This window comes from Pectinophora gossypiella, unplaced genomic scaffold, assembly GCF_024362695.1.
Source record: "Pectinophora gossypiella unplaced genomic scaffold, ilPecGoss1.1 Pgos_79, whole genome shotgun sequence".
In the NCBI taxonomy this organism is placed as follows: Eukaryota; Metazoa; Arthropoda; class Insecta; order Lepidoptera; family Gelechiidae; genus Pectinophora; species Pectinophora gossypiella.
The window spans coordinates 12,803-33,070 of NW_026063289.1; the positions used below are offsets into that span (position 1 = coordinate 12,803).

A 20,268-nucleotide genomic window follows, 5' to 3' on the forward strand; every position below is an offset into this window, starting at 1 on the left:
TGTGTTTCGATACTATACTAATAGAGGCTTCGATCTTAAGTAATTATGATTACTAATGGTTTGAGCGTAAATTAAAGAAAATTGGAAAACGGTCAAGGGTGTGTCGGGCACTACATACATTTAACAAATTATAAGACATGTTATATTCCAGTGTTTTGTTAACGAAGGTACCTGGTTACTGGCGTATTAATATTATTAGTCACAATCTCGAGTTTAAACAAACAAAAAGTAATTTCAAAATTTCGATTCTAAGGTAGGTATTCAACTAAATATTATTTCTTACTTTTTATTTGACAGATTTTGAAGTCGGTGTAATTTTTTTAAATTACTTGTTGTGATAGCTAAAAAGTAATAAGCAAAATAAAGTAACAACTTTATAATTATTTTGTTTATTACTTTACAGCTGTCTAAAGATATGGAAAACGCCGAATACAATGAGTGTATAAAAAAATACCATACCTCCACAACCCTGATACAGTAAAAATTAATGTAGGTATACCTATATACTATGTTATACTATAGTATGTACCTAAGGTTCCGTCCACAGAAAAGGTTAATAAAGGAAAATTGTGTGTATGTAAGTATGTATACATATCATACGTAGATACATTGTTTTAAGTTTACGCGGTTATTATCATAACCACACGCAGATACCCGTACACGTGTTATCATACGTAGATACACGTCTAAGTAAGTACGAGCGAGACAGACCATTCTAACGTAGTATTATTCTTTATTTGATGCCTATAGCTTAAGTGATGTTCAACTCAATCCTCTTATATATAGATACTTGGATTTCGCCATCAGAATTTTCTTTTACTGACCTTTTCTGTGGACGGAACCAAAGGTGCGCGAGTCCAAATCCCACTTGCCTGGTTTTTTTTTAAATTTTTGCCTTGTATTAGTCTGAAATAATCTCACACTATGATGCAATAAAATCAAAACAAGAACAAAAACTATGGTATTACGTTTTACTGTTATTTTATATTAAATCTTCGAAATATTCCGTCGATAAATTCTTACATAATATCCTCGCCTATTTCCCATTGGGGTAGGCAGAGAACAGATTATGAGAGAGAATATGAATGAAATTGGACTTAAAGTATTATTACCTGCAATTAAACATTTATGTTACAATTATGTAATTAATTGCTTAATATTTTATTAAAATTGTCAAAAGGTTACTAATGACAACGTTGAGGAGTATGAATGGAATGACTTTGAATGATAAAATAGTGTGATAAGGGACCGTTGTGAAAGAAGATGTAGTGAAGAGAATTGACAAAAGAATGCTTAGATAGTTTGGACACGGACAAGATTTATTATGCGGGTATAATTGGTAGAATCGGAAGAGGAAGGCCTAGGTTTATTTTATTTGATTAATTCCAGGATATTTTTGATAAGAGTGGTCGATGCGAAAGTGATGTGTCAGGATCATAGTAAGTGGAATTGCGTGGTCTCCGCCTATCCCAACGGGAAATAGGAGTAATCTTAAGTATGTATTTTTTCGAGAAAGTTGGTTAGAATGATATTTGATAGTCTTAAGCTCATAGTTTCAGTATTCCATAAGTTTTTTATTTTATATACCATATAATTACTTACAGAACCGTTATGCTATTTTCTATATTGTAAAGTGGGCGCTTCGTATTTTTTTTACTTTAGCCACAGCTATGATGCCAACAGATGACGAATTTATTCATCGACTTTTGATGTTCAACAAGTTCAACTACAAAGTGTGCTCTACATGACTGTCGCGACTGGACTGATGCTCGGCGGTTGCTTTGCTGCTTTGCTTTTGCCGCTTTGTACGGCACGAGCTGGCGGCATTGTGTAAAAGTGCTTAAACAAATGCCATTTTAACCATAAAAAAATCAAGACAACAATTACACACTACCTAATTTAGGTTTATTAATCCGACTGAAATTTTATGTGTGTTGTTGATTATTATTTTTTTAATAATAGGTACCTAATTTAATTTTCCTATACTAATTATTGCATTCCCTGTAATTATCTTCTTATCTTACCTAGCCTATTCGATCCCACTGCTGGGCAAAGGCCTCCCCTTGATTTTTCCACTCTTCTCGACTTTGCGCAATCTCCGGCCAATGCTTCCGATTTTATTTAAATTTAAGTATAAACTGCCTATATACGTCCCACTGCTGGCACAGGCCTCCCCTCAATCAACCGGAGGGGGTATGGAGCCTACTCCACCACGCTGCTCCAATGCGGGGGATTAAATTTAAGTATATAGGGTAAACTGCCTAATTATCAGCACCTTTAATTATTGGTACGGTAATTTTCTCAAATTTTAATGTTCACAATGAGGCTAAGGCGCTTAAAATGGTTTGTAAAAAAATTGCCCCTTACCTTGAACCAGATAGGGGTGTCAATAATAGGGTGTATTACCTTATCTATTAAATAAATTCATATTTAACATTTACTGTTTCATTAGGTCTAACACACCAAGGCTCCGATGTGTATGAAGGTAACAATTCGCAATGTACGGTTATCTCAGCATGCGCTTCAATTTATTCTGTGTTCCATAATCGCGCATCTTTCACTACTGCCGAAATTGATAAAATTTTAAACATGGGGGATACACTTTACATGCAGTTAAAATATCTACTTCAGAGGGGTGTCACTTATTTTATGCCAGATGAATTACCCAATGAGCTTCGCGTCGGGAATAACGTCGTACATATAGTTAGCATGGAGGACAACTGGATCATTTCTAATACGTATCCTACGACTTCCGCGAATAAAGACATAGGTTTATTAACTTTAAAGAACATATTGGACAACAGAGTATTTTTTAATACTAATGACTATACTGTCGATTCGCAATTCGCTTATAATGTGAACAATACAAATCACAACGACAGTACCGATAGCATATTGTTTACGGGCCAGGGTTATACTTTTAGTTTTTGGCGGTTTAATGGTGAATATTATTTCTTTAACAGCCATGCGGTTAACAGCAAAAATATTAATATAGGAAGGGGCAAGCCAGAGGACGGTCCTTACGTAGCACGTTTATTTAAATGTGATTCAACCGAAGCGCTAGCAAAACTATTACTCGCGAATGAAGTTTATGACGGATCCGAATACTCATTAACTCGGTTAAGAGTATTAAATGACGACCTTATATGGCAAAATGAAACGCAGGTTAGTTCCGAAACGTCACAGTCTATTTTAATAGATTTAATATCATCACCATTACTGAATGTGAATCAAACTTTAGATTCTATTTTGATGAACTATCAGTCAACACTGGCCCCGATTAAAACCTCTGTGCAAAATTTAGATAGTAAATTGACAGTTGACTCAAACCCGGTAGATGTTTATGACACTACAAATGATTTGAAACTGTCAATTTTAAAACCAGTTGTCCTATTAGAAAGAATTAGTAATCAAGACGAAAACCAATGCGTTAAAAATAAAGGCGGCCGACCCAAAAAACAGAAACGTGGACCAAAACCGAGTAAAGAAAACGCGCATCGTGAAGCTGTAAGGAAATATACAACGAAAAACCCCGCTGTTAATCGCAAGGCAGTTCTACGGTATAACGAACGCAATCCAGACGTTAACCGCGAGGCCGTTCAACGTTATAACGAGAACAACCCAGACGTTCATCGCGCGGCCGTTCAACGTTATAACGAGAACAATCCAGACGTTCATCGCGCGGCCGTTCAACGTTATAACAAGAACAACCCAGACGTACATCGCGCGGCCGTTCAACGTTATAACGAGAACAACCCAGATGTTCATCGCGCGGCCGTTCAACGTTATAACGAGAACAACCCAGACGTTCATCGCGCGGCCGTTCAACGTTATAACGAGAACAACCCAGGCGTTCATCGCGCGGCCGTTCAACGTTATAACGAGAACAACCCAGACGTTCATCGCGCGGCCGTTCAACGTTATAACGAGAACAACCCAGACGTTCATCGCGCGGCCGTTCAACGTTATATCGAGAATAACCCAGACGATCATCGCGCGGCCGTTCAACGTTATAACGAGCTTCACCCTGAAATTATCAAAAAAGCAGCACAAAAATACACAGAAAATAGTCGTAACATTGAAACGCCACTGAGATATTCCAAAAATTTAATAGGTGAAAAACAGGGGCATGAACTCAGCATTATTCGATTATATAATTTAAAAAATACGTCGCTTCTGTCTGAACAAACATATAGATGTCCAAGATGTAATGCTCCATTGTTCGAAGAAGAGAAATCTCGTCGGCAATGGTGTTGTCATTCAGGAGATTATAACGTTCAGAATTTTCTCCCATTAAACGAAGAATTTTATACAAATCCAGCTTTTTTAAATAGACCACGCGCTTACAATAATATTTTTGCATTTTCGGCATTAGGTGTTTCCCACGGTTACCATCATCCAGAAGGTATATCTTTTCTAAAAATTCAAGGACTTATTTACCACCGTATCTTTGATTTGTCTTACAATGAAAGTCCGAATAATATTAATTTTTACATAAATGACAGTAGCGAGAGAGAGAGTTTAGCTAGCGAATTAAGTTTAGATAAAACGGTAGTTCGAATGATTACAGGGTTCATGCACACAGTTAATCCATATATAAACTGTTTTAGAAGGTTAAGTTTAGAGGAATCATCAGAAGCTTTCTTGAAGTTCGAAAAAACTACTCGTGCGACTCACAGTAACATCCTCGGAGATCAACCTGTTGGTCAAGAAATTGCCGCAATTATTAGTACAGACCGCGAAGATTTTTCTCCACGCTGTATTGTAGTCAAAAAGATAGCAGACGGTAGGCCTCGAACAATAGATATAATGGATTCCTTATACGAGACTTTCCAGTATCCTCTCTTATATCCTCACGGAAATACTGGTTGGCATCCAGATATGAGAGATAATAAGGGCAATAAGCTTAATCAGGTTAAATATGTCCGTTGTTTACTTTTATCAGAGTCGCGATTTAGCATATTTGGTCGTTTATCTGAAGAGTGGTTAGTCGATATGTTTTGTAGAGTTTTAGAAGAACGCCTACGGTTTTTGAAAAATAGCCAAACAAAACAACAAAACAGGCTAAGAGTAGCTCCACTCCAAGAGTTAATTAATGACGAGTTTATTTTAGGAGAAGGTGGAGTAGAACCTGGTAAAATTTATTTACCTAGCTCATTCACAGGGGGTCCGCGGTACATGAAAAAGAAATACCTGGATGCTATAGCAATGGTAAACAGGTTAGGTCCACCATCATATTTTTTAACTTTAACTTGTAACCCCAACTGGCCTGAAATAAAAAATTCAACATTATCAGGTCGATCAAAAGACCCCCTTACTTGTGCTCGAGTTTTCAACTTAAAACTCGGAGAGTTATTAAAAGATTTAAAATTGGGTAAATGGTTCGGAAAAATTGTTTATATAATGCATGTTATTGAGTTCCAAAAAAGAGGACTACCACACGCGCATATTGCTTTTAGAGTGGAAGGTGGTGGACCTGTGGAAAGTCCGGATATTGATAAGTTTGTTCGTGCTACCATACCCGATCCGGCACAAACTTTATTATACAAAGTTGTCATGGATCATATGATACATGGTCCATGCGGCCCTCCTTACCGAACTAATTTGCCGTGTTAGAATAGTGAAAAAAAAAACTGTTTAAAATATTTTCCAAAAAAAGAAACACCAGTCACCTTCAGTGACGATAGAGGTTTTATACATTTACGTCGCAATAGTAAAAATCAGGCGATTATTAAATATCGCGGCAGAGACGTAATAGTTAATGATTTGTGGGTCGTTCCTTATAATCCTGCTCTTCTCCTAAAATATGATGCTCACATAAATTTAGAAGTGTCCACACAGCGTGCTATAATTAAGTATTTATTTAAATATATGACAAAAGGACCTGATGAAGCCCGTATTGCCGTTGTTGATGAAGAACATCGTGAGGATGAAATCGAACAATATGTCACTAAGCGATATATTAGTTCTAGCGAAGCAGCGTGGCGTGTTCTCGAATTTGATATTGTAGCTAGGAACCCTACGGTAAAAATGTTAACAGTACATTTGCCCGATCAAAATTCGGTATTTTTTAAGCCTGGCCACGCGAACGAGGCAGTTAATAATGCAGGTTCAGATCTTTTAGACTATTTCAGTAGGCCTTTAACTGAGGAGTTTGATCGGGTATCCTACTTAGACTTTTTTGAAAATTATAACATTCATGCGAAAGATCCTTGTTTAAAGACAGTTCAGGCGGTGCAAATGCAAAACGGCAAATTTCTTACGCGGAGAATGCGGGGTGAGCTCGTCGCGCGTCTATTTTGGGTCGCGCCGAACAGAGGTGAACAGTTCTTTTTAAGACTTCTTTTAAGTGTTTACCCTTGTCGTAGTTTCGCGGATTTACTTCAAATTGGAGGTCCAAATTGCACAACTTTTCAAGAAGCTGCCAAATTCGTAGGACTTGCGGACGACGCAGTCGAATATGAACGGGCTATGGAAGAAGCTTCCACTTTTTTAACCGGACCACGACTTCGTAGCTTTTTTGTAACGCTGGCTGTTAATGGTGCCTCAGTGGCGTCACTGTGGAACACGTATAAACGTCAATTGGCCGAAGATTTCCTTTACAGGGTGCCAGATGACGAAGAAAACGCGTTTAACATGTGCCTCATTCAAATAGATAGAATGCTACGTAGACACGGAACTTCGTTAATAGAACAAGGTTTGCCGGAAGTAGTTTATAGGTCAACAGAGTTGGATAGGGAACGCACTGAATATGATTTAGATAGTTTGAAATCATACGTAGAAGAGTGGTTGCCACAGTTATCTCCCGATCAACGTGCCGTATTCGATTACGTGGAAAAGCTTTGCGTTGATAGTGTTTACCGAGAATCCAACAACTGTGCGATTTTTATCGATGGTCCCGCCGGCACCGGGAAAACGCTTTTATTGAAGGTCATAACTGCATATATCCGCGGTAACCTTAAAGGTATAGTTTTAACCTGTGCATCGTCTGCAATTGCTGCTCAAAATTACACAAACGGAATGACGGCTCATTCCTTGTTTAGATTTCCTTTACATCTATTAGATGATAGCGGATACTGGAACATCTCAAATGGTACTCAAAGAGCTGAATTGATTTATAATTCTAATCTCATTGTGTATGATGAAGCGCCGATGGCTCATAAATACCTTATAAATTTATTAAATAGATCATTGCAGGATTTGATGAGGACAGACAAAATTTTTGGTTCTAAAATAATTATTTTTGCAGGAGATTTTCGTCAAATTCCTCCAGTAGTCCCAGAAGCACGAACGAATTTTGATATATTAAACGCGTCACTAAAAACTTCACCTATTTGGAAACAATTGAAAAAATTTAGTTTGGTAACTTCACAGAGATGTAAGGATGACGCACAGTATGCAGATTTTCTTTTAAAACTGGGTTCAAATTTATTACCTACTCTTAGATTAGAAACAAATAATAATGATTTGCAATTAGTCCAACTTGAATCCATTGATTATGTTACTAAATTAGAAGATTTAATTGATTTTGTATTCCCAGAAGTTACTCTTACTGAGCCAGGCGTATGCTCCTTCAGAGCGATTCTATGCACCCGTAACGATGCAGTTAGAGAAATTAATGCCGTTATTTTAGACAAACTACCAGGAGAAGTATTACATTTTTATGCCATAGACAAAGTTTTAAGCGACAACGCTGATCAAGTATATTTTAGTCCCGAATTTTTACATACACTTCGACCACAAGGTGTTCCAGATTTCGACTTACAATTAAAATTAGAATGTGTTTGTGTAATCACGCGTAATCTTAGTTTCGCGGACGGCTTAGTAAATGGCACCAAAGTAATAGTCGTTGAAACATCTCCATATATTATTAAAGTTCGGAAACAAGGTGAACTAGGAGATTATTTGATCCCTCGAATTCTTTTTAAAGCGCCTATAGAACATAACAGCCCTTACGAGATGTGTCGCCGTCAATTCCCATTGCAGGTGTGTTATGCAATGACCATTCACAAGAGCCAGGGTCAAACGATTAGTCGCGTTGGGGTCGATCTTAGATCTGACATGTTTAGTCACGGTCAACTGTATGTAGCTTTAGGTCGCGTTCGCGAAAGACGTGACATAAAAGTACTACTACCCAGGCACCGAATCGAAAATGACCAACCTTTCTCGAATAACGTTATCATATCGGAACTTTTAAGTTTAACGTAACTTTATTAGGGTGGCACTTCTTGAAAAGACTGAACAGTTCATCTCTGTTATTAAGCTTATTGGGTTTTTTTAGATCGGTTAAATCATGTGCTGAAATTATCGTATATTGCGAATTATTTATTATTATTTATATTCATTCTATCTTGTTTTTTCTTCTTTTCGTATAATTTAACGATAAAACTGACTTTAACAAGCTTGCACTCGATTTGATGATGGTTACATTGAATTTCAAAGCTAGGTTTACCATTTTATTAGTCACAATCACTGAATTAAAATGTGTGTTAATCAATTGGCAATGTGTGCATGCCCTTCCCAGCCGTTAACGCTGTGGAAGCTCATCTTTAGGGGACGAGAGAACGGGCGTGAAGTGAACTGGCAGGATGAACACTTGGCTGCGGGTGCGACCGGTGCATGGGAGTGAAGTGGAGCTGGCTGGAAGATGGAGGCAGGTATCACTCGATTGCTTTAGCTGAGTTCCACTCAGATCAAGTAAGCTGTCATATGGATGAATGTCGCAGGTTGGAATGATCCGGAGTAGAACTGTCGGTGTCGTTCCCATCGTCGTAGGCATTTTCGGTGGATTTTGTAGGTCGTTCAACAATGGTTGCGTGAGTTTTAGCTGTCAAGCTGCTATGCCGTGCTAGCCGATTCTTGCGATCTGGGATACAAGGGATGGACGTATCCTGTGGAATGATCGTGTCAGTGAAGGTTTGAATGTCGCTTAGGACTGGAAAGGAGGGAGTACGGAAACTGTAATCAGTATTCAGGATCTCGCTGTACATGGACAATGTTTAGTTTAGGTGTATTAAAGTGGTAATTGTTCGAAGTTATTTGAAAAGAATTCTGTTTCAGTGTTTAAGCGCTAAAACTGTTTGTTTTTTGTAAGCAAACGTATGATTTATTGATGTTCATTTTTTACTTTATAACGCTATACAAATGATTTTGTTACCAAATTTAAGTGCGTATATAAACAATAAATGAATACTAAAATATTTCGATGAAGACACCAATGATGTTTATTGATACATTTTTCTCCTAAGTGTTACTTTCTCAACTTAAAGCAATAAGTTATGCAGTAATTATACTTCTACGAGTATATTTAAACAAATCATCATTCAAAAGCATTTTACCCAATACCTAACTTACATTAAGTAAAATTTATCTTTGTCATTTTAGTCACTTATTTTTTTATCATTCACTAAGCAGTAAGCAAAATATATTTACTAAAATAATAAAAAAAAATACGATATTCATGGTAAGTTGGATTAGCTATTTTATAACACAAACGACTTGATATTTTCATTCATTAATTCAGGAAAATAAATGTACAATGAAAAATAAGTTTTTATAACCGATTAAATTTGTGTAATGTGTAGTTTTACTCATCAATATAGTAAAAAATTTTAATTTGCATTAAAATTGTACTAAAGAATATTTTATACTAGCGTATATTAGTAACTTAGTTAGAATTAAGTAAACAAACAAAAAAAAATAAAATATAAGGAACAAAAAAAAAGGAAGGCCTTAAAATAATAAATATAAGGAAGAAAGAAAACTCCGGATCCGGATCTGTTTACTCATCATCAAGGAAACTTTAAGAAATAACATTACTTCAAATGTCTGCTCGAAGAAAGATTCAGAAACATAAACAATTGCCAAGCTGGAAATCGATTAATGAGTACACATAAACGCTACATAGTAAAACTCGCGTGTCCTGTGATGGATACAGTATATATTATTATACATTAGCATTCAATGGTGTATGAATCGTCATCGTCATTGTGTCAGCAAAGACGCATCATCAATTGCACAGATTTGTGGCTACAAATATATAAATGAAAAGTGTTATTTAGAACATTATTTATTGTGTTGTGCAATAAAATAGGTCAGTAATTACCTGTATCCGGCAGTGCGAACAATTTCATTCATAAACATGGGTAAATATGACGACTGTCAGATGGGCTAAACATGAAAAAAAGTCCTTAAACAAAATCCCATTGTTTCGCTATTGTGTTTGAAAATCTAAGCCACAGGAGGATATTAAGTACACCATGCTTTACCTTTAATGGCGTATGTAAAAATAATTAAGCCTATAATTAACAAAGAATGTTCTATACCATCCTAAGCAAGTTCAAAAACAAATTTGATCATGTTAATTTCTGGCCTCCCACAAGCGGGTCTCACCAGTATTGACAGAAGAATGATCACTCATCGATACAAAACATACATAAAGTAATTAATACATGTATACAGGCTAAATAAAGTGAAATTGCTAGAAAATACCTGCTACTTGGAAAAACAACAATTGGAGAAGAAAGCACTACCTAACAACGTGAAACTTTGATATTCAAATTTTCAAATAAAATATGGCTAAAACAAAAAAAAAAATACGTAAAAATTGAAAGGTAAAAGAAAACACCATTAGTTAAAAAATAGAAAGCGAGTCATATTTTATATATTCTGGTAAAATTGTTTAGTTTTAAATGATACCAAATACACCAAATGTTATTAGAAATGAAAGTAACTGCAAATAGTTTAATTCATATGTGTACAGTCATAACCAACAAACTACCTACGTAATATTTTAAGATAATAGTTTTTTTAAAGTCTACATTCGTTATTTATTATAATATATATATTTACTTATAATGACGTAAATAACAAACAAATATGCTTGTTATTAATTTGCATACACCTACAGTAAATCCAACTTACCGTGAATATACATACAATAATATATAATATAATATACATAGTAAGTGCAGAATAAAAACTTAGGGATTACATGGTTTTATGTTTTCCAGTGGATCTGGTTAGAGCTATGTCACGCTAAATTGTGTTCTTTGCATTTCTTCTTACAATACTTTTCAATAGAACACTGTTTCGCATGAGACGGTTCCTCAAAAAACATAATATCGTGTATGAGCTAAACTAAAACTTAGGTTTTATATGGTTTTATGTTTTCCAGTGGATCTGGTTAGAGCTATGTCACGCTAAATGGTGTTCTTTGCATTTCTTCTTACAATACTTTTCAATAGAACACTGTTTCGCATGAGACGGTTCCTCAAAAAACATAATATCGTGTATGAGCTAAACAAAAACTTAGATTTTATATGGTTTTATATTTTCCAGTGGATCTGGTTAGAGCTATGTCACGCTAAATGGTGTTCTTTGCATTTCTTCTTGCAATACTTTTCAATAGAACACTGTTTCGCATGAGACGGTTCCTCAAAAAACATAATATCGTGTATGAGCTAAACTAAAACTTAGGTTTTATATGGTTTTATGTTTTCCAGTGGATCTGGTTAGAGCCATGTCATGCTAAATGGTGTTTTCTGTATTTCTTCTTGCAATACTTTTCAATAGAACACTGTTTCGCATGACACGGTTCCTCAAAAAACATAATATCGTGTATGAGCTAAACTAAAACTTAGGTTTTACATGGTTTTATGTTTTCCAGTGGATCTGGTTAGAGCTATGTCACGCTAAATGGCGTTCTTTGCATTTCTTCTTACAATACTTTTCAATAGAACACTGTTTCGCATGAGACGGTTCCTCAAAAAACATAATATCGTGTATGAGCTAAACTAAAATTTAGGGGTTTACATGGTTTTATGTTTTCCAGTGGATCTGGTTAGAGCTATGTCACGCTAAATTGTGTTCTTTGCATTTCTTCTTACAATACTTTTCAATAGAACACTGTTTCGCATGAGACGGTTCCTCAAAAAACATAATATCGTGTATGAGCTAAACTAAAACTTAGGTTTTATATGATTTTATGTTTTCCAGTGGATCTGGTTAGAGCTTTGTCACGCTAAATGGTGTTCTTTGCATTTCTTCTTACAATACTTTCCAATAGAACACTGTTTCGCATGAGACGGTTCCTCAAAAAACATAATATCGTGTATGAGCTAAACTAAAATTTAGGGTTTTACATGGTTTTATGTTTTCCAGTGTATCTGGTTAGAGCTATGTCACGCTAAATGGTGTTTTTTGCATTTCTTCTTACAATACTTTTCAATAGAACACTGTTTCGCATGACACGGTTCCTCAAAAAACATAATATCGTGTATGAGCTAAACAAAAACTTAGGTTTTATATTGTTTTATGTTTTCCAGTGGATCTGGTTAGAGCCATGTCACGCTAAATTGTGTTCTTTGCATTTCTTCTTTTCATCCTTTATATTATATTATATTTCATACGGTATTATTTCTTTCTTTAATTTAATGTGTTTTTAGTGCTTCTGAATGTGATTTTGTTTTAAATACTTAGCTTATTAGCATTCATCAGTATCCAAGAATTCATCATACCACTGCTAATCAATAAACAAACAACGGTCTTAGCGTTTAAATACCGAAAAAGCACCTGCCTGTTCATTTATTATTTGTTTCATTAAACAGGAATTTGCATATCGATCGTTTTCAATTAACTTCGAACAGTTACAACTACACGTAAACTGAGCATGTAGTCTATCTACAGCAAGATCTTGACCGCTGACTGCAGCTCTCCTTCTCCCTCCATTTCACTCCCAATCGACATTTTCACCTTTGCTGATATGATTACTCCACAGGATACCTCCATCCCCTGCATACCTGGTCGCTAGATTCGGCTGGCACGTCATATCGGTTTGACAGCCAACTCACGTAACTATTGTTGATCGATCCACAGTCCACTGAAGTGCCTACGATGAAGGGAACAACATGGACAGTTCTACTCCGAATTACTCCAACCCATGCGATGTTCATCCATGCGACAACCCACCTGATCTGAGTGGAACTTAACTGAAGCAAGAGAGTGATGCCTAATTCCATCTGCCAACTAGCTCCACTTCTCTCCCGTGCACCAGTCGCACCCACACCGACGTGTTCATCTTGCCAGTTTTCCTCACACCCGTCCACTTGTCTCTTGAAGATTGGCGTCCATAACACCAACGGTTGGTTAGGTCATGCAAGCATTGTAACAATTGAAAAAAACACATATTTTCATTTAGTGAATGTGATAACCTGTACTAATAATTTGGTCAACTTAGCGATGATAACTCAATGTAAGTATTAACAAACTCGGTACGTGTTTGTTATTGTCAATAATATCTTTAAATTATACAACTCGCTTACATTTGACAATTACTGAGTAATTGCTTTGCTTATTGCATGCCAATTGCTGAAAATTGCTTTTTATTTTTAATTCCTTAGCTAAAAATTGCTTTTTCTTTCACATTTCTCTGCTTATTGAATGACTATTGCTAACTCATTAGATAGAACCTACTTCTCATATAAGTAGGTGGATGCGGCCTCGATTAGCGGGGGAACCACATGAAAAAAAGCGAGCTACTGGGTGTACCTCCTGGGTAGTTTGGAAATCACCTAATATATATATGTATATATTTATAAATAAAAGTTAATATATATAAATTAACATTATTTTTTTTTAACAGGAAATGCACAATGCTAAAAACTGCGTAGGAGATTTTAATACAATAGTACTACCAAGCCTGATGTTGGCCGCTATTTCAATGAATGCAGCAGTGTGACAGCTAGCAATCAAAAGTAACAAGATATCGAGGTACGTTAAATGACGATCACGACTACTTTGGCAAAAACGTATCGCTATAGACTAAGGAAAAAAAATTAATATATATTTTATTTACAGGAAATGCAGATGGCAATAAACTGTGTAGGAGTTCTTGATTGCAATAGAATAAAATCGACCAAGCCTGAAGTCAGCAGCCCCTTCAATGAATGCAGCAGTGTGACAGCCAGCAATCAAAAGTTACAAGATATCGAGGTACGTTTCATGACGACCACGACTATTTTGGCAAAAACGTATCGCTATAGACTAAGGAAAAAAATATATATATATTTTATTTACAGGAAATGCAGATGGCAATAAACTGTGTAGGAGTTCATGATTGCAATAGAATAAAATCGACCAGTCAGCAGCCCCTTCAATGAATGCAGCAGTGTGACAGCCAACAATCAAAAGTTACAAGATATCGTGGTACGTTTCATGACGACCACGACTATTTTGGCAAAAACGTATCGCTATCGACTAAGGAAAATAAATTATATATTTTTTTTACAGGAAATGCAGAAGGCAAAAAACTGCGTAGGAGATCATTAATACAAAAGTATTATATAAACCAAACCTGATGTTGCCAGCTCCTTCAATGAATGCAGCAGTGTGACAGCCAGCAATCAAAAGTAACAAGATATCGAGGTACGTTACATGATGACCACAACTATTTTGGCAAAAACGTATTGCTATCGACTAAGGAAAATAAATTACATATTATAATATTTAATTATATATTTTATTTACAGGAAATGCAGGTGGCAAAAAACTGCGTAGGAGATCATTAATACAATAGTATTATATAAACCAAGCCTGATGTTGGCCGCTCATTCAAAGAATGCAGCAGTGTGACAGCCAGCAATCAAAAGTAACAAGATGTCGAGGTATGTTACATGACGATCACGACCACTTTGGCATAAATGTATCGCTATAGACTAAGGAAAAAAAAATGTAATATATATTTTATTCACAGGAAATGCAGAGTGTAATAAACTGTGTAGGAGATTATGATTGCAATAGAATAAAATCGACCAAGCCTGAAGTCCTTCAATGCACGCAGCAGTGTGACAGCCAGCAATCAAAAGTTACAATATATCGAGGTACGTTACATGACGACCACGACTATTTTGGCAAAGACGTATCGCTATCGACCAAGGAAAAGAAATGATATATAATATTTAATATATATTTTATTTATAAGAAATGCAGAAGGCAAAAAACTGCGTAGGAGATTATTAATACAATAGTATTATATCAACCAAGCCTGATGTCGGTAGCTTCTTCAATGAATGCAGCAGTGTGACAGCCAGCAATCAATAGTGACAAGAATCTAGGTACGTTACATGACGAGCACGACCACTTTGGCAAAAACGTATCGCTATCGACTAAGAAAAGGATATTATATCTATACGTTATTATAAATATACGTTATTATAAATAAATTAATATTATTTTATTTTTAACAGGAAATACAGAAGGCAAAGAAGCAGATGTCATCAAAGAAGATCTTTGTTCCTGAAATGTTTCCGCAGACGATACATCCAACAGAGCGAAGTGGAAGGAAAAGACTCGGAAAAAAGACCCCACCACCATATGGGAACAATGCAAGGGAGAGAGAGAGAGAATATAATGTTATATTTTTATTTTTTGATAACATAAAATAAACCAACAATATCCTACACATTTTTTTTATTTCTTTTTGTGTCTGTCTTAATAGTTATTACAAATCTGTGATGCGAAACAAACTATACGAAAACGTCAATCCACATACAACGCCCGCGAAGCTGCTTTAGCAGCGAGCGCACTTAGCACCATCTAGTTATTATTATTTTATTATTATTATATTATATAAAGCTACAAACCCATGTACTGACTGACTGACTGACTGACTCACTGACAGGGTTGTTCTCCCAGAAGGAGCGCCGGGGGGTAAAAATGATGTATGGGAGGTGTGATCAAGATGTTCCGGTGAGTATGGGAAAACTTCCAGATCTTGGAAAACTGCTCCGCATCAGGGAGACACCCTACCGTCTGGCACAACTATTATACCTGGATCAATTTCTTTTTCGCAAAACCTATTTAATTCTTGGTCAAATTCTATTGTCGGTGAAAAAAAATCAAATGGCGGAAAAACAAGATGGCCGCCATACAAAATTTCGTTTTTCCAGAAAATGTCTCGGCGGTAAAAACTGTGTATGGGAGCGTAATTGGACGGTCATGTTGAGTATGTAAATTTTTCTTGATCTTCAGAAACTGCTCCGCATCAGGGAGACACCCTGGCAAAACTATAGCACCTAGAACTTTTTGGTTTTCATAAGACATATTTAAACCTTGGTCAAATTCAATTGGCAGTAAAAAAAATCAAAATGGCGGAAAACAAGATGGCCGCCATACAAAATTTTCGTTTTTCTCGAAAATGCCTCGGGGTGAATGTGATGTAAGAGGGATGAGATCAAAATGTCATATTGAGTATGGAAATACTTCCCGACCTTCAAAAACTGCTCCTCATCAGGGCGGCACCCTACGGCCTGAGAAAACTATCGCACCTGGAACGATTCTTTTTTCACCAAACCTAATAAAATCTTGCTCAAAATTTATCGCCGGTAAAAAAAAATCAAAATGGCCGAAAAACAAGATGGCCGCCATACAAATTTTTGTTTTTACAGAAAATGTCTCAGAGGTAAAATTGATGATCGGAACGTCATCTTGGAAAACTGCTCCGCATCAGGGAGACACCCTACGGCCTGGCAAAACTATAGCACCTAGATTTTTTTTGATTTCACAAGACCTATTTTAGTCTTGGTCAAATTTTATCGCGGTAAAAAAATGGCGGGAAAACAAGACACGCGAGCAGCTTGCTGCGAGCGAACCACGCGACATCTAGTTATTATTATTATACTATATATTATATTATTATTATTATATTATATATAGCTGCAAACCCACTGACTGACTGACTGACTCACTCACTCACTCACTGACATAATTGTTCTCCCAGAAGGAGTGTCGGGGGGTGAAAATGATGTATGGGGGATGTGATCCAAATCTTCCGATGAGTATGGGAAAACTTCCAGATCTTGGAAAACTGCTCCGCATCAGGGAGACACCCTACGGCCTGGCGAAACTATCGCACCTGGAACGATTCTTTTTTCACAAAACCTACTTAAATCTTGGTCAAATTCTATTGTCGGTGAAAAAAAAATCAAAATGGCGGAAAAACAAGATGGCCGCCATACAAAAAATTGTTTTCCCAGAAAATGTCTCGGAGGTAAAAATGATGTATGGGGGGTGTGATCGGGAACTCCCGGTGAGTATGGGAAAACTTCCAGATCTTGGAAAACTGCTCCGCATCAGGGAGACACCCTACGGCCTGGCAAAACTATAAAACCTGGAGCAATTTTTCTTTCGCGAAACATATTTAAATCTTGGTCAAATCCAATCCCTGGTGAAAAAAAACCAAAATGGCGGAAAAACAAGATGGCCGCCATACAAAATTTTCGTTTTTCCTGAAAATGCCTCGAGGGTGAAAATGATGTATAGGAATATGATCGGACCGTCATGTCGAGTATGAAAATATGTCTGGGTTTCCGATAGCTGCTCCGCATCAGGGAGACACCCTACGGCCTGGCGAAACTATCACATCTGGAACAAGTTTTTTTTCGCACAACGTAATTAAACCTTGGTCAAATTTTATCGCCGGTGAAAAAAAATCAAAATGGCGGAAAATCAAGATGGCCGCCATACAAAATTTTCGTTTTCCTCGAAAATGCCTCAGGGGTGAATATGATGTAAGAGGGATGTGATCAAAATGTGATGTTGAGTATAGAAATATTTCCCGACCTTCAAAAACTGCTCCGCATCAGGGCAGCACCCTACGGCCTGGGAAAACTATCGCACCTGGAACAAATCTTATTTCACACAACCTATTTAAATCTTGGTCAAATCCAATCGCCGGTGAAAAAGAAACAAAATGGCGGAAAAACAAGATGGCCGCCATACAATATTTTATTTTTCCAGAAAATGTCTCGGGGGCAAAAACAATGTATGGGGGCGTAATCGGAAGGTCATGTTGAGTATGTAAATGCTTCTTGATCTTCAAAAACTGCTCCGCATCAGGGAGACACCCTACGGCCTGGCAAAACTATAAAACCGAGAGCAATATTTTTTTCACGAAACCTATTTAAGTCTTGGTCAAATTCAATCCCCGGTGAAAAAAAACCAAAATGGCGGAAAAACAAGATGGCCGCCATACAAAATTTTCGTTTTTCCCGAAAATGTCTCAGAGGTAAAAATGATGTATTGGGGTGTGATCGGAACGTCATCTTGGAAAACTGCTCCGCATCAGGGAGACACCCTACGGCCTGGCAAAACTATAGCACCTAGAACTTTTCTGATTCCACGAGATCTATTTTAATCTTGGTCAAATTCTATCGCGGTAAAAAAAAAAAACAAAATGGCCGAAAAACAAGATGGCCGCCATATACATTTTTGTTTTTCCAGAAAATGTCTCGGGTGTAAAAATGATGTATAGGGGTGTGATCGGAACGTCATCTTGGAAAACTGCTCCGCATCAGGGAGACACCCTACGGCCTGGCAAAACTATAGCACCTAGAACTTTTTTGATTTCACGAGACCTATTTAAATCTTGGTCAAATTCTAGATGTAAAAAAAAAATGGCGGAAAAACAAGATGGCCGCCATACAAAGCTTCGAACTAATACAAGACACGCGAGCAGCTTGCTGCGAGCGAACCACGCGACATCTAGTTATATTATATATAGCTACAAACCCATGTACTGACTGACTGACTGACTGACTCACTCACTGACTCACTGACAGGGTTGTTCTCCCAGAAGGAGCGCCGGGGGGTAAAAATGATGTATGGGGGGTGTGATCAAGATCTTCCGATGAGTATGAGAAAACTTCCAGATCTTGGAAAACTGCTCCGCATCAGGGAGAGACCCTACGGACTGGCGCAACTATCGCACCTGGAACGATTCTTTTTTCGCAAAACCTATTTAAATCTTGGTCAAATTTTATTGTGGGTGAAAAAATAACAAAATGGCGGAAAAACAAGATGGCCGCCATACAAAATTTTGTTTTTTTAAAAAATGCCTCGGGTGTAAAAATGATGTGTGGGAATGTAATCGGAGTGTCTTGTCGAGTACGGAAAATGTTCTCAATCTTGGAAAACTGCTCCGCATCAGAGATACATCCTACGGCCTGGCAAAACTATCGCACATGGAACAATTCTTTCTTCGCACAACGTATTTAAACCTTGGTCAAATTTTACTGCCGGTGAAAAAAAATCAAAATGGCGGAAAATCAAGATGGCTGCCATACAAATTTTTAGTTTTTCCTGAAAATGCCTCGGAGGAAAAAATTATGTATAGAAATGTGATTGAAACGTCATGTCGAGTATGAAAATACGTCTGGGTTTTCGATAGCTGCTCCGCATCAGGGAGACATCATACGGCCTGGCGAAACTATCGCCCCTGGAACTTTTTTGTTTTCACGAAGCCTATTAAAGTCTTGGTCAAATTTTATCGCCAGTGAAAAAAAACAAAATGGCCGAAAAACAAGATGGCCGCCACACAAATTTTTGTTTTTCCAGAAAATGTCTCAGAAGTAAAAATGATGTATTGGGGTGTGATCGGAACGTCATATTGGAAAACTGCTTCGCATCAGGGGTCACCCTACGGCCTGGCAAAACTATAGCACCTAGAACTTTTTTGATTTCACGAGACCTATTCAAGTCTTGGTCAAATTCTATCGCGGTAAAAAAATGGCGGGAAAACAAGACACGCGAGCAGCTTGCTGCGAGCGAACCACGCGACATCTAGTTATATTATATATAGCTACAAACCCATGTACTGACTGACTGACTGACTCACTGACAGGGTTGTTCTCCCAGAAGGAGCGTCGGGGGGTAAAAATGATGTATGGGGGGTGTGATCAAGATCTTCCGATGAGTATGGGAAAACTTCCAGATCTTGGAAAACTATAAAACTTGGAGCAATTTTTCTTTCGCGAAACATATTTAAATCTTGGTCAAATTTAATCACCGGTGAAAAAAAAACCAAAATGGCGAAAAAACAAGATGGCCGCCATACAAAATTTTCGTTTTTCCTGAAAATGCCTCGAGGGTAAAAATGATGTATAGGGATGTGATCGGATCGTCATGTTGAGTATTTCAATACTGCTCGATCTTGAAAAACTGCTCCGCATCAGAGAGACACCCTACGGCCTGGCAAAACTATAAAACCTAGAGCAATTTTTCTTTCGCGAAAAATATTTAAATCTTGGTCAAATCCAATCCCCGGTGAAAAAAAACCAAAATAGCGGAAAAACAAGATGGCCGCCATACAAAATTTTCGTTTTTCCTGAAAATGCCTCTGGGATAAAAATGATGTATGAGGGTTCTGATCGGAACGTCATGTAGAGTACGGGTATACTTCCAGGTTTTCGAAAACTGCTCCGCATCAGGGAG

At 37.1% G+C, this 20,268-nt stretch overlaps 2 long non-coding RNA genes across 2 annotated transcripts; both read left to right on the forward strand.

The window, feature by feature from the left end:
• The first annotated feature begins 13,416 nt into the window (after window positions 1-13,416).
• Window positions 13,417-14,421, forward strand: LOC126381673 (uncharacterized). The gene is made up of 4 exons (XR_007568917.1): window positions 13,417-13,770; window positions 13,858-13,992; window positions 14,079-14,205; window positions 14,290-14,421. It is a non-coding gene; the product is annotated as an uncharacterized LOC126381673 (long non-coding RNA).
• A 119-nt stretch (window positions 14,422-14,540) lies between these two features.
• On the forward strand, window positions 14,541-15,397 carry LOC126381672 (uncharacterized). Its single transcript, XR_007568916.1, has 3 exons — window positions 14,541-14,663; window positions 14,753-14,879; window positions 15,246-15,397. It is a non-coding gene; the product is annotated as an uncharacterized LOC126381672 (long non-coding RNA).
• Window positions 15,398-20,268: the final 4,871 nt, after the last annotated feature.